Below are 15,210 nucleotides of genomic sequence, written 5' to 3' on the forward strand. Positions count from 1 at the left end.
GTCGGCCCCGCTACCACCGGGAGGAAGCCCCAGCGGAGGAAGGACAGTGGAGGCGGAGAGGCCGGAGGAGCGTCTCCCCTCGCTTCGCCCCGCCTCTGCGTACGCTCCAGCCAATCGCAGCTTGCTCCGAGCCCTGGCCCCGCCCCTCTTCGCCGGCTGCGGCCTGCGGCTCCGCCCCGGCCGGTAATAATTAGGCTGCGGGCGGGGGTTGCCGCGTCAGCGCCGGGCGCCAGCCAATCGCGGAGCTCTGCCCCGTAGTCGCGTCACAGGCCGAACAACCAAACAGAAAAGTTTAATAAACAGCGGACGGAGGGGCCGGCGGCGGCGGGGCCGGAGCTACCAGGGGTTTGGCGGCCTCACCTGTCCCCATTCACCGGCGGCGACCGGCGGCGGCAGGCAGCGCGTCAGGCGGAGGGAGCCGCCGCCAGGTGAGGAGTGGGGCCCGTGGGGCCCCGGCGACCGGCGCTTCCCTTCCCCCTCCCGCTCCCTTCCCCCACCGGCTCGGGCGACGCCAGGCCCGCCCCCGGCCCCTCCCGGCCCAGGGGAGCAGGAAGCGGAGGGCAGCCGGCGGGCGCAGCAGGTGGTGGGCCGGCCGCAGGCCCGGGCCGGGCTTTTGCTGAGGGGTGAGGGGCTTCCTGGCCCCGGGGGCAGGGGCCGAGGTGCAGCGGACTCCCCCGGACGCGCGGCGGGCCCTCGAGGTCCTGGGCTTCCCGCTGGGGGCGGGGGCGGCGCGCCGGGGTGAGACCCCCCCTCCCCATTGCCCCCAGGCCTCGGGGGTGTGGGGAGCCGCCGCTGTCCTCCGATTCCGAGCAGTTGGCGGGCGGGGGCTGGAGGGACCCCGGGCGCCCTCTGGCGCGTCCCTGTCACCGGCCCGGGTCAAGTTCCTCGCCTCACGCCTCCCAGCCCGAGCCCTTCTTGGAAGGATTTTTCACCTGCCGTGTTTCCAGCCACCGGCCAGGGGGAAAGTCTAGCAAGTCAGACAAGGAAAGGGGGTGGGGGGGGGTGGTCCTCTCTTTCCTCTGCTTTTGTTGGGTGGACTCAGAATTTCTCGATTTTCCTCTGGAGTAGTGTTTTCACGTTGCCGTCTAACTACGTAAACAAAGAAGAATAATGCGTCTGAGATGATTTTAACTTTTATGTAGAAAGTTTTGCCAAATCAACCACCCGATTAAGACGCTGCGATGATTTATCTTCACACTCAGATTAGTTCAGCAGTGTGAAGAAGTTACACACAGTTGTTTGGTGGTTAAAAAACTGGTTCGTTATTAATGATTTAATGCTCCGAGCAAGAGGTTTAAAGTCGTCTGTCAAATCAAATTCGGAATTTGTTTTTTTAATGTAAAATCCCATAGACTTTTAAGGTTAGTTACGTAATATTTATGTTACCAATTTTAGGACATTTTGCCGAGTTACCCTTAGTCCAGGGCTTCAAGGGAAAATGTTTTCTTTCTGCAGAATATGCACATTTATATTTCCCAAACAGATTATCTTTTAAACTTTTTTTTCTTTTACGTTTTAAAATGTATTTAAGGGAAATAGGGATTGCAGAAGTGTACAGGAGGAGAATTTCGGGGTTGGCTTATTATCTCAATTGTGATGATTTAATTTCCTGTGTCAAAACAGATCACATTTTACACTTTTAAGTATATGCAGTTTATTGTATGTTAATTACAGCTTTTTAAGCAAAGTATTCAAAGTGTATATAATACCACAAAGGTATGAACACACACAACACAGTATTAAAGTATGCTGTACACAATAGAGTATAAAGAGATAAAAATGTAATAAGAATCCATGATTTCCATCGCCAAACCAAAAGTTGGAATATTACCAAAAGTCGCGTATGTTTATGAGTTTCTTATCTGTCTTACACCTCTGCCTGTCCTTACCGAGGTAATCATTTCAGTCTAGTGTGTTTTGTTTACCATCCCCTTGCGTTTCACAACATAACGTCTGTGTGCTCAGACTGTGTGTTGAGTTTGTTTTTCTTTTGAGCTTTTTTATAAAAAGAATATGTGGCTGTAGTTCACTCGTTTCATTGCTCTGTTAATATAAAGATTAATACTGTGTTAATCTTCCACGACTCATGGGCCTTTAGCCTATGTCTTTGATTCTGTTTTGCTGTCACCAGCTGTGTCCCATGAACATTTCTTGTTTCCTGGCTCCTGGTACACAAGTGCAAGAGTTGCTTTAGAGTGAATGCAGATTTCATTGGGACATTTTAGGTACTCAGGAGTAAAATAGATTGAAATACTGGAAATAAATGAAAAATTTTAGGATTCTCTTTTATCTTTTGATGGCAAATTCATATCCATAGTAATTGGTTCATAGTTTTTGAACATCCGCATGAGAAACCAGGATTCCTGTCAATCCGAATGAATCTTGTCCTTGGAAATCCCATGCTAAGAAGTCTGGCACTATTTACTGTCAAACTTTTCACTGCAAAAATGTAAATATAGTAGAAAAAAACACTTGATTGGGTATAAAATAAATCACTTTTCTGGGGTTCCCTTTCCCACTTTTTAATCTCTGGCAAGTTTCTTAAAACTTCTCTTGTGCCAGTACACATGTGTAAAAGAAACCTGTTCTGAGTTTATCCTATCAGTTACGCAGACTTTAGTTAAGTGAAGCACCTATCAAATGACAGAGCTTTTAAGGAAAATGATTAGGGCCAAGGTATTATTCTCTGAAATTACATTGATTGTGTCCTTTGGAACACTTTTGAGAAAGGTGTGTGGTGAGTATTGATCAGGATATGTTAGCAACACACAATTAAGTACTTTTTATGCCACCCTGCCCCCCCCCCCCCCCCCCGCCTCAGATTTGGGATTTATTGTGTGAACAGCAATGCAAAGATAAATTATGAAGCAGTATTAACTTCCTGAAAATGGTGTGTATATAAGTAATAAGAGTTTATGTATATCTTTGAATAAACTTTTTTATAGACATGAGAAGTGGTGTTTTTTGTTTTTTAAGAACAGTGCACGCAACCTGCAGACAAGTTGTCAGGAGGCTTTGTTTTGATAGGACTATTTTATCTTGCTTTAAAAAAACAAAAACAAACCTCAGTTTTGTATTTCATTACGAGGGCAGCTTTTTTTTCCCCTAAACCATCAGAAAAGTTAACAAAGAATGAGTAATTATTAATATTTTGGCAGGTATCCTACCAGTCTCTCTGTTTTTGCTTTTCTTATCCTAAACAATTAAACGTTGAATTCTAAGCAGTACTAGGCTGCTTCTGTGTTCAAAACTTAAACCAAATATGATCCATCTCAACACCTTTGTTGTACATGGTATGGTGGTGGTAGTCACCTCACTGGTATCTTTGCTTCAAGGTTCTCTCCCTTTCCTGTGCAGAACAATCGTTTCAGTGTGTAAATTAGATTATCTTATTCTCAGACTCAAAACAAATCCAGATTTTTTAATACTCTTGACCAACAGTGTCCAATGAAAATACAATAGGAGCTACAAATGGGAACCACATAAGTAGTTAAACATTTTCTAATAGCCATATTTACAAAGAGAAACAGGTGAAATATTTTTTAACCCAAAATACTGTGATTCAGCAAGTAGTCAGTGTAAGAAATTACTAATGGGATATATTTTACTTATCTTTTTTCAGACCGTCTTCACCATTGGTTGTGTGTTTTCCGTTTAAGGTACCTCTTGGGCAGGCCTTGTTTGTGGCTGATCTAGACTGTTGGGCCTATCAGCCTCACAGGCTTATCTTATGCTGCTCACCCTGACTCCTGTACCCCCAGCAGTGCCGTATGCCAAGCTTAGTTTTCTTAAAATTGTTTTCTGCCTGAACACCCAGTCGTGTTTTGCTCAAATGTCACTCCTTATGAGACGCCATCTCAGATCACTTTTCCTGTTAGCTGGCTGTGTTACCTTCTTTGTGTCCTTTGAGAACCTAGCATCTGAAGTGATTTATCTGGTTATTGTCTGTATCCCCTGCTTGAAGTAAACTGCTTATGGGCAAGGATTTCCTCAGCTTTACTGTTCAGTTCAGTCGCTCAGTCGTGCCTGACTCTTTGCGACCCCATGGACTGCAGCACACCAGGCCTCCCTGTCCATCACCAACTCCCGAAGTTTACTCAAACTCATGTCCATTGAGTCGGTGATGCCATCCAACCATCTCATCCTCTGCGTCCCCTTCTCCTCCTGCTTTTTTTTTTAATCTTTCCCAGCATCAGAGTCTTTTCAAATGAATCAGTTCTTCACATCAGGTGGCCAAAGTATTGGAGTTTCAGCTTCAACATCAGTTCTTCCAATGAATATTCAGGACTGACTTCCTTTAGGATGGACTGGTTGGATCTCCTTGCAGTCCAAGGGACTCTCAAGAGTCTTCTTCAGCACCACACAGTTCAAAAGCATCAATTCTTTGGCGCTCAGCTTTCTTTATAGTCCCAACTCTCACATCCATACGTGACTACTGGGAAAAACAGCTTTACTGTTAGGTCCCTATATATTGAAAATAAGATTTTTAAAAGGTACATGGTGTTTCATTTTATGAAAGTACTGTTAATTTAACTAGTCACTTATTGTTTATAACTTGCTTCTTTATCCTTTTTTTCACTATTACAATGTGTGAAGAACATCTTAAGAGCTACATCTTACTATGTATTTCTTATTTCTTTAGGGTTCAGCCGTCTTAAAATTGCTTAAAGTATATGAACATTTTTTTTACTAATGAATACTGACAAATTTTATCTTAAAAGTTTGACTAACATTGCAGTATAAATTGACCAAACCTGTATGAAGTTCGATGAAAAATATGAGAGAGTACACATTTCCTCTCTATCTTTACCAGAAATGATATTTTTTCTTTCTTTTCATAAGATTTATAATTTATTTCTTAGATTAGTGAGTTATGATAATGAATAGAGGTATAGGTTCTGGACATCTTCTGGTTTGTCTTTGGCTCATTTATATTTAGGATAGCCACCCTTTGACTCATCCTACTAACATTTTCCCTTGCTCTTCATTAGCCTTTTGTTTATTTACTTTTTTAATAATTAAAAGTTTTTGTCTTTTAAGAAGTTTAGGTTAATAACATTGTTTTTACAGCTTCTACTTTCATAGTTAATAAACTATCCTACCCAGATAACTGTTTTCTTCTAGTTCTTTGTGGTTTCATTTTTCACATCTCTCTCTTCTGTTCATCCAAGATTTATTTTGACATAATATGTGAAGTGAAAAAATTGTCCTTAGTTTTCCTTAGTAGTTAATCCGTTATTTTAGGCCCATAAAAGAAAACTTTTTCTTTTGCCTTCAAATAAAGCTGCCTTTGTCATATACTAAATACATTTATGTTTGGTTCTTTTTAGCTTTTATTCAGTACCAGTCAGTGCACATTGTTTTAGTAACTGGGAGTAATAATGTGTTTTCCTTTTGTTATTGTTAAGTTTTACCATCCTCTTCCCCCAACTCCCCCTACAATTTTTAGTTGTTGCTTTGTTAGTCCTCGAGTTTTTAGTTGATTCCTTAGGGTCTTCAGGTTGTTTTTGGTCTTGAATTTTTTAATTTAGAAAATACTGTTATTTCTACTTAATGTTTTATGTTGTATAATGAAAAAAATTTAATGCCATTAAGTTTTCCTTTGAGCCTAGTTTAGGTATTTTTTCCTTTACATTTAACCTGTAATATCTTTATTAAAATCCCTGCTGTTGCAGTTTTCTTTTTTTGTTGTTGTTGGCAATTTTCATTCAGCTGTTCCTCTATGCTACTTGGGCATTGTGCTAAGTGTTGAGGAGACAGAGATGAATGATACAGGATCTTTGCTGTCATGGAGTTTACTGTCCGTTGGAAGAGCTAGGCTGTTAACAGACCACTGCGTAGAGTTTTCAGATGACAACTGCTGGGAAGGAGAGAAGTAGGGTGTGCTGATAGAGATTGGAAGGTGCTAGTTGGGATGTTCTGAGAATGTAACGTTTAAAGTTAGTGATGGTGTGTGTGTTTTGGAAGTTTTCTTAACTTCCCCAGTCTGTCACAACATTAAAAAAAAAAAAAAGTGACACACTGAATTAGTTCTGTAAACATGTTTTGTAAAAATTGTCTTGCAAACAGGTTCAAGTCCCTGTCCCACCCCCTCCACGCCATATCCTCCAGTTGGATTACTGCCTCAAACCCTGTATGGAATAGAAATTTTGGAACTGTGATTCTGACTTCTAAGATCTGAAAAATACTGGGGCAAGTTTCCCGAGTAAAGGGGACAAAAAGAACCTGGCTCAATTTAGGAGGTGACCGGAGATTGGAATGGCTGGAGTTTACTGAGTGAAGAGAGTGGGGCAGACTTTATTGCAAGACTTATTTCCAAGTGCTAAGGCTGCTTCCGCTTCACCACCTTCCTATCCTATTTATAGTCTGTGATCCAAATTGGTCACTTACAAATAAGCTGGATTATTTTGCTCCTTGGTACTTTACTTCATTATTTCTACTGTATTTTCACTTTCCTCCCACTCAGGATCTTTGCATAGGCTGTCCGAATTTGCTAAATTGTGATTTCCTTTGATAAATTAACCCTTAATGCTGGCAAAACAGGTTAAGTTCTCTGTTGGTTATATTTATTAATTTCCCATTTCCCATTGGACATTTCTTTTGTAAATACTTGTAACAACTGCAATTCATTAAATGCATGTGATTTGTTTTAGCAGTCTTTTTCTCCTAGAGCTGTACTTGTCAATCTTGTAGTTACTAGCCACTTGTGGCTATTTAAATTAAAATTAAATAATGTAAAAAATTCATATCCTCAGTTTTACTAGTCACATTTCAGGTGCTCAGTATCCATATGCAACTAGTGGCTATTACAGTGGACAGCAGAGATAAAGAGTCTTGTGCAGTAATGAAAATTTATATTAATTTCTGAATAATTATGTGGCTAAAAGCTACAGTATTTAAGTAGCCATATCTGGCTATTGAAATATGGCAAGTCTGAATTGAGATGTGCAGTAAGTATGAAATATAAGCTTGATTTCTAGCACAAAAAAGGGAAAAGAGCTCAATTTTTAAGATATTGATTATATATTGAAGTAATGCTACTTTACATATTTCCTGTTACAGAAAATATTTATGACAGTTAATTTAACTTTATTGTAGTGTTTTAATGTGGCTACCAGAAAGTTGAAGATTGCATGGGACTCACATTATTTTCTAGGTGGTCAGCACTGGTCTGACTCTAGATCGTAAGTTTCTACAATGGAGGGACAGTTCACTATGGCGTTCACAGCAGCCAGTGGTGCCCAGCATATACATACTAGGTGTTCAAAATGTTTGATGAATGAATAAGCTTTTCAGTAGGTAGAAAACATTACCTATTCAACTTTTGCTTTTTAAAATTGTTGGTTTTCTTCTGGACTGTAATTTAAAATTTTTTTCCTATGACTGTTGAGAAAAGAAGCTTTTCTTTTGATAGCTAAATAAAGAACTGTCCTTATTAAATAATTGCTGTGTATCATTCATCTTTTGGTTATGTTTTTCTGGCTTTAGGCTGCTAACCAGAGAGGGAATTTAAAGTCTGCCAACCTGTTTTCTGTCATTTTTCTTTGTGTAGCAGTTAACTTAGATGATCGATTGTGTGTTGTTTGGCACATGAAAATTCATGACTATTAAATCTAAATAATTGAGGACTATGAATGCTTTTCTTTTACTTATACTTTCGTCTCCATATTATGATCCCTGTTCCTTTTTAATTTACATTTATTGGTGACCTTGTCTGTTTCTTTAGACTTAGAACAATTTACTGTCTTACAGAAAGATATCTCTTTTTCAGCTTGGTTTATGCTTTTTTACCTGTTTACTTCCTAAATGTTTCCTTTGTGTTTTGTATTCTCCTGAATGGACCCTCACTGCCCCCCTCCTTCTCCCCCATACTCACTTTGTATTTTTTTCTCTTAATGAGAAGATAGTCATCAGGAGTTGCAAACTCAAATACATAACCTCACGTCTGTAGACACTGTGTATTTGTCAGGGAAATATTTCTTAAATATTTTTTTCCTCCATCAGTTGATGGTTTTCAGACTTTATCCTTAGTGATCCTAGTCATGTTTTGCTATTGTCACCAACTATTTCACCAGCTGTTGCCTTAACTACCTGTAGCACTCAGGGATATTACTGCCAAGGAATAATTTCTGTTGTAGGAAGAATATTTTGAGCCATTCTCAGTCCCTGAAAATTCCGTGGAAGTTTTCCCCCTGCTCTGAACGTACCAAAGGTTATTCCTAAAAGTCTAGGTATTGCCTTTTTATATAGGGTCTTTTTAATAGTAAGTGAAATGAGACCAAGTTGTTTAGTGGCTCGGTCTCTTCTAAACTGTTTTCAGTTGATAGATTTGTGAAAACCTCTGAACTCTCACAAAGAGTACACCCTTTGAATACTTGATGTTGGAAAAGTGATGTCACAAGCAATCAGGGAGCCTTGAGGAAGCCTTGACCCTTTTGCTGCCTCCCTGTTCCCAGGAAGCAGAGTTACTTTCAGATAACCTCAGTTGTGGTATCGCTCTCTTTTTAGTTATTTTTTCTGTTGTTTTCTTCTATTGCGGATTTAGAAGAGGAATAAAATACTCTTACTTTTAATCTGTAAGCCACCTAAAATGATATTTATCAACTTGCAGTTCTTTTAAATAGGTCCTGGAGGTCTTTGAACCATCTGGAATAGTTCAGTCTATATTTCCATCTATATTTTCTTTTGGTTATAAATGGAGGGGATTTTGGTGTTAGATTAGTGTATGTTCTACGTCTTTGTTGTACACAAATAGTTAAACTTTGATGTGAAAAATTGATGTTAGAACAAAGGTTTCATTTGGTTCCCATAGCTGAATACTAATTTTATGTTTGCCAAATTTTAAAAGTAAAATGTTTGCTGTCTCTTTTTCTATAACCCTATAAAATTTTGGCCATCTAAAACTTGTTTTATGATGTAACTCAAGTTTGATGCTGTAACTCAAATTGTGTATTTTTTCTACTGTCTGCTCCTGTACCTCTTCTACTCCCAGGGTCTTTTTACATGTGTCCACACAGTGGGAAGAAAACCTGAACTTGACTTGTGAAGTACTGGGCATTCAAAGCTGTGAATCCTTGCAAAGGATCTTGGGACTGGACCTCTGTGAATTGGCTCTTTCAATTTGTCCACTTAAAAGGCATAATAGATTATGCAGCTGTTTGGGCTTCTGTGGGGTATTACTCCATATTCATGTCTAGTTGCAATTATGTGCATTTTCAGTTTCTTACAAAGACTTCCCGTTGTATTCAAAATAAGTTTGTTGGCTTTATGTTGTTTTAATGTATGAATTTTCTTTGAGGAAAAATGCTTGCAAGATTTTTAACTCAAAAAATATTGTTTTAATGGATGAATTTTCTTTGAGGAAAAAATGCTTGCAAGATTTTTAACTCAGAAAATGAAATTTAAATGAAAAGTTCTTACGTAAAGTAACTGAAAATATATTTTAAGAAGGAGCTACTCTGATTTGTTTTAATTTTGAGTTTTTTATAAGTTAGTCAATTTTGGTAGAGGTGAATACTCTTTAAATTTGTCATTCAATCAGATAATGATGAATGTCAGAGTAATAGTTAATGGATCAATCCTAAAAACGTAAACGGTTCTAATTTAAGCATACAGCAAAATTTAAAATACAGCAAATTTTGTAATGTACAAAGTGACCAAAGATCTTTGTTCAAAAGTCAGAATCTCTTTAGAATCTCTGTAGTAAAAATAACATTTAATGTAACTTATATTTTAAGAGGAGGATACCCTTCAGCTCTCCCTTAGGGTTACTGTGCCACCTTAGAGTAATATCTCAGTAGGATGCAAAATAGTGTCCACTTTTCTCTTAAAAAAAACTAAAAAAGAAAATGACTTGAACCATCCTGAAGTTTATACTTGAACATGTTCATTAGAACAAGTTGTCTTCTCCTTGTTTTTGCAATGGATAAGCATTAACCTTGCAAAACATGACATCAGACCTGTAAGTGTGGTGACATAGAAATAATATTTGCCTCATTTTTCTTCAGTTTTAAATAGAAGTATCAGTCTGATGTCACTGAAAATTTTACTCTATTCTTGTGATGTTGTATTTGATATCTTAGAAATTTTTGCATTCAATATTTTAGTGCTATGTATTTTCATTTAAGATACAGTTAAGTCTTAGAGAAAATACTATTTTGTTCTCATTAGCAAAATTTTTGCGGTGGATTTCTGTTGCTGTTTTAGAATTTTCATACCAAATGTGAACTCTATTGAAAAAGGAATCTTGTCTTTATAAAGCATAACTTCACTCTCAGGCTCTGTTAAAAAAAAAAAAAAATCAAATAATTTCATTTGAAGGCATTGTATTTTAAACACTTGGTCACTGAACTGCAAATTAACACTTCTTCTGTGAGATTTTCATTGCTGTTACTTGGTTTATTTATTTTTTACCTAGACAAAAGAGTAAGCAAATAGTATATGATGGGAAAACTGAAACATTACCTACTGTTTCTTTAAGAAACCAGCTTATCCAGGGGGTTTTAGTATGTTTAACCTAACCTGCTAGCAAGGAAAAGTTCTTTAAAATAATGGATATTAGCCGTATCCAATCACAATTATCAGTTTCACTAACAGGGAGGAGATTTGACTCTTCAGCCACTAGAATTGGAGAAGGTGGAGCTTGGTATTCAGGTTTGGTTGCTTTGGAGTACAGCTTCAAGTGAAGTTAATCTGAGGTGAAGCAAACAGAAAATTGTGGAGGTTTTGTTGGTAGGATTTTTGTTCTAATCTTTTAATGATCCTTTATTTTACACTTTTGCTCCTTTGTGCTTCTGTGTATGCTAGCTTTTGTCATTGTTGGTATTTTCTGATGCAAACTGAACATTAAAATTAAGCAGGGAAGCAGAACAAAAGGGCTGTTTGGACAGGAAATAGGTGTTCAGAGAATCAAACTTGACTTTCTTTTATCATTATTTTTAATTCAGAATTTAAGTGTCATTAAAAAATACTTGCATAAAAACCATCTCCAGTAACAGTCTTTTCTCTCGGATTGGATGTTTGAAGAGTCATTTGTCAGTTTTTATAAATGACATCTTGAGGAGAAGGTCTGTTTATGTCATTTTCCTTAAACTTAAGATGTGAAGTTGCTAAAAGACAGATATATGTAGTAGGTTTAAATGTGTCCTTTTTAAAGAATTGAAATGCCAACTGTTAATTTTTTTTTTTTTTTATCCCCCAGCATACATCCCCTCTTTTTAAACTTCAGTGTATTTTATATCTACCAATGTGTTGGTGCTTTTTAGTATGCTCATAATTTTAGTTTTGCTTTTTTAAAAGATCATAGATTCATTTTATATAGAACAAGGTAAAACTTTGTCCTCCTTTCAAACTTCATTTCTTTCAAGGTGGACATAGCAATCAACACCCTTTTGAAACAGCAAATGAATGAATTTATATTTTTAAGAAGTATAGATAGGCTGCCAAAACTTAAAAAGTGTCTATGAATCTATTGACATTTCTTACTTAAGAAATAATTGTACTATGTTTCAGTACCAGAAGTTTCCTTTAGAGGCCCTTGTTTTTATATTGTTGCTCTTTGATCTCATAGAAATTAAGGTATAGAATAATTTGAATAATTGGCCCAAATGCCACCTAAGCATTTCAGTCAGTATACTTGTATTTACTATGCTGCTTCTTTCAGATCACGCAAAAGGTTTTAAATTAATGCTTTCTGCTCCATCTATTGCATAAGCAATACTATGTAATAAAATCAAGAAAAGTCACCCAAATATCCACAAGATCGTTGTGAGATGGTCTTATTTATTTCCCTGTTCTATTCTGTACCTTACCATATTCTTATATTTTTCCCATAATTGTGAATAAAGACAGTTTTCTATTTTTTATCAAACTGTATCATTTATTATTAAAATTGTTTTCATTTCATTTGCTATAGAATTCTCTTAGGTGAATAGGACCTTAATCTACCTAGTTTTTTGCCTGTTTTACATTTAGATTGTTCCTAATTTTTCACCATTTTAAATGGTATTGCTGAATAAACCTCTTTGTGTAAATTTCAAGATATTTTCTTCTGTGTTTCTTTTGGGAAAATCCCCTTGAGTGGGCTTACCTAGATCAAAGGCTATAAACACTTCAGTAGCCAAATTGCTTTTTAAAAAGGTTATTCCAGTTTATATTGCCACCAGAAAAATGTGCTTCAAAATTTCTCTAATGGGTAGCCCCTAAGTGTTCTCATTAAAGTGTGCCTCTGAAGGTGTCTGACTTGTTGATTAGTTTTTGCCTAAACTAATAGGCTATTTTAAATTCCGTTTTCTAAGATGTAGATGAATCTGAATCCATTTTCTGGACATTAAAATCAGCTGAAGAAAATTGGGAGAATTTTTGCCTATTTAAGTGAGCAATATCTTTGTTGGTTGTATTGTGTGTGTTGCTATCAGTTAAGTACAGGGCTTAATGTTTTACATTGGAATTGTTGCTCACACAAGTTTTCCTCAGTACATGTTTCTTCTGGTAGCACATATCAGAGGATTTTCTTCTAAGAAAAACATCAGAAACATTTTTAGAGAGGGAGCTGTAATACTTAACTTTACTCTGAACAGATATGAATAGCCTTTGTCACTTTGTGCATTTCTGGTTTTTTAAGTACAATATAGAAACATAGATCTATGTTATAAATCCAGGTTTTAAAATATTAGCACTCTTCTAGTGTTTGTTGGGTTTTCAGTTGAAGGTAAGATGACTTTATGTACACATAGTGTGTTACTAGTCCTGTGTTCTTCCCGTTTGTCTTTAAGAGCATTCTTTGGCAATAACTACCGCATTGTGTATGTGCTTGGCAGCTAGTCTGTAAAATAGAATAGGCTAGGATTGTCAGGATGTGACCTTGTTAACTCATGTTCCAGAATAAACTTAAAAAGTTATTTTAAAGCAAAATTCTATAAGACATTAAAAAAATCTAATTTATAAATAGGAGTCAGTGATAAGTCATGGGTTAAGTTCTAATTCACTGGTGGAGCCAGTAGTTAAGCATGTATGCATAATCTTGAATTAAATAGTTCAGCTCATTTTTCAGTTTAAATAATTTACTTTCTGTAAATTTTTGCTGATAAACTTAAATCTTTGGCTTTTTGTATATTTGTGGGGGAAGTTTTTTTTCATGTCTGTTTTGTTTGTTGTGGCTTAGGAGTGACTTTTTTCCCCCAGATATTTTGGTTTTCTTAACATTTGAAATGGATGAGAAAAAAATTAAAACTGATGACTTTTAATTAATGAAGCAGTTGTTGTGAAATACATTTTCTCCATTTAAGTTTGCTAGGTGTGTCAGGATTTTATACAGATAATCTAAATACTTGATTCATGAGTAGAACAATTGTTTCACCTAAATATTTAAAATTTATGTTGGTGCTTAAACATTTGTATCATATTTCCTTTGTTCTGAATTTAAGAAAATGTATTTAATTTTCTTCTTAACTGATTCATCTTATTGCTGCCAGGTAGAGATGAAGGTAATTGTAAATATAACAGTTTTAGTGAAAGTCATTTCAAATTTGGCTATAGATTATATTTTAGTGAGTAGGCAAGATAAAGATTTACCTCCTCTCCTAGTACTCTGGTAACATTAGAACGTTGGACTTCCCTGGTGGCTCAGACAGTGGAGAATCTGCTTGCAATGCTTTTCAGAACAGATAATCTTCCATTGTTTCTCTTCTGTACTTCTACTACTGATTTCTGGTGGACAGTTTGAACTAAGGAGTATCCTTTTAGTACATTAGTTTCATTCCGAGGGTAGAGGCCAATTTTCTAGGGGGAGAAGAATCTCTAAATGACCTAATATTGAGACCAGATAACAGTAGCGGTAATTCTATTTTATTCTTTTAGAGTGAAAGAAAAAAGTGATTTAGAGGAAGGATATTAAATACATTCAGTGTCTGTTGTTAGTCTTCATTCAGGGAGAATGTATTGATTTCTTTTTCTTAATGACAGAGGAAAAAGGTTAATGGACAGAAAGTTGGTAAAATGTGAAAGAGCCTTGAAACTGTGGCTTAGTAGTTACAATGTCTCTTTGTGTAAAAGGGGACTTTACAGTTTTGCAATGGTTTCCCTTTATGGCTTCTTTATAAAAGTAGGTAAATGTTTTAGGAGGTTTTTTTTGTTTTTGTAACTTGAAAATGCTTATTTATTAACTGATAATGTATATTAACCTCTTTGGCTGAATCTGATTTTCTGTGTTTTTGTATATTGTTAGAAAAAAAATGAACTCAAAACATTATGGTTAGTACTGTTTTTGTAGAAGCGAACAGATCTTTCTATCCTTATACCCATTTTTTTCCTCCACAAATAAGCACCTTGGTTACTTCTCCTACTCCCACGTTTTTGGTAGGTCCGTGATTTCTTAGCAGAACTTAGTATATTGACTACGCTTTACTTCTTGAGACTCCTCCCCTAAGTTTAGTGAGGTGCCTGGGCTTCCTTTTGTTTTTGAGATCTATCCTTGCTGTTTCCTCATTACAGCTTTTAAGTATTGGAATTTCATAGGATTCTGACCTTAACACTATTCTTACTCTATACTTCTGGGATAATCTCCAGTCCCATATCATCAGTTAACATCTTTATATATTAATGGTTCTGAGATTAGTGTCTTAAATACAGATTTTTTGTTTGCACCTAAGACTCCTGTTCATCGAACGCTCCATGAATGTTTCTTCCACACCTGTGTTAAACTCATCAAAGCTAAGGGGCTTATTTTGTCCTTCCCAGCAGTGTCCTTCAAGACCTTTTCCCCTACTCTCAAAATAAATGTGCAGTGGTATAACCATGCATGTCAGAACCCAAGTGTCGCTCTGAGCCTTCCTTCTTTTCTTCCCAGTTAGCCACAACTTCCCATCGATTTAAAATCCATAGTAACTCTGGAATCAATCCTTTTTTTCTTCACTGTTTTAGCACGCATGACAGTTTGGTTTCTTAGATTACTAAAACAGTACCCTGACTGATCTTCACTTTTAGTTTTGGCTCTCTATAATACATTCTTCACTGTTCATTCACGTCTGTCTCTGCTTAAAGTTCTATAGTGATTTCTTATCACCTTTTGAATTTTTTACCAGCTGATTCTGTCCTAAGGGTTCTCCGAGGTAGTTACCCAACAACCTTAAGAGGGGGAAGTATTGTTACCTTCATTTAACAAGTGAGATGATTTAGAAACACTTCCTATTAATAATTTGTCTAGGGTTGCCT

General features: G+C 36.9%; 1 protein-coding gene across 4 annotated transcripts in view; it reads left to right on the forward strand.

Moving 5' to 3' along the window:
- Positions 1-260: 260 nt before the first annotated feature.
- The window catches only part of ZFAND6 (zinc finger AN1-type containing 6), a 54,849-nt gene continuing 39,899 nt past the window's right edge, over positions 261-15,210 (forward strand). The window contains 1 exon segment of one of the 4 annotated variants that reach the window (NM_001034460.2): positions 261-428. The gene's annotated coding sequence lies outside the window, so the exon portion shown is untranslated. 4 annotated transcript variants of the gene reach the window in all.

Source organism: Bos taurus, chromosome 21 (assembly GCF_002263795.3).
Source record: "Bos taurus isolate L1 Dominette 01449 registration number 42190680 breed Hereford chromosome 21, ARS-UCD2.0, whole genome shotgun sequence".
Lineage (NCBI taxonomy): Eukaryota > Metazoa > Chordata > Mammalia > Artiodactyla > Bovidae > Bos > Bos taurus.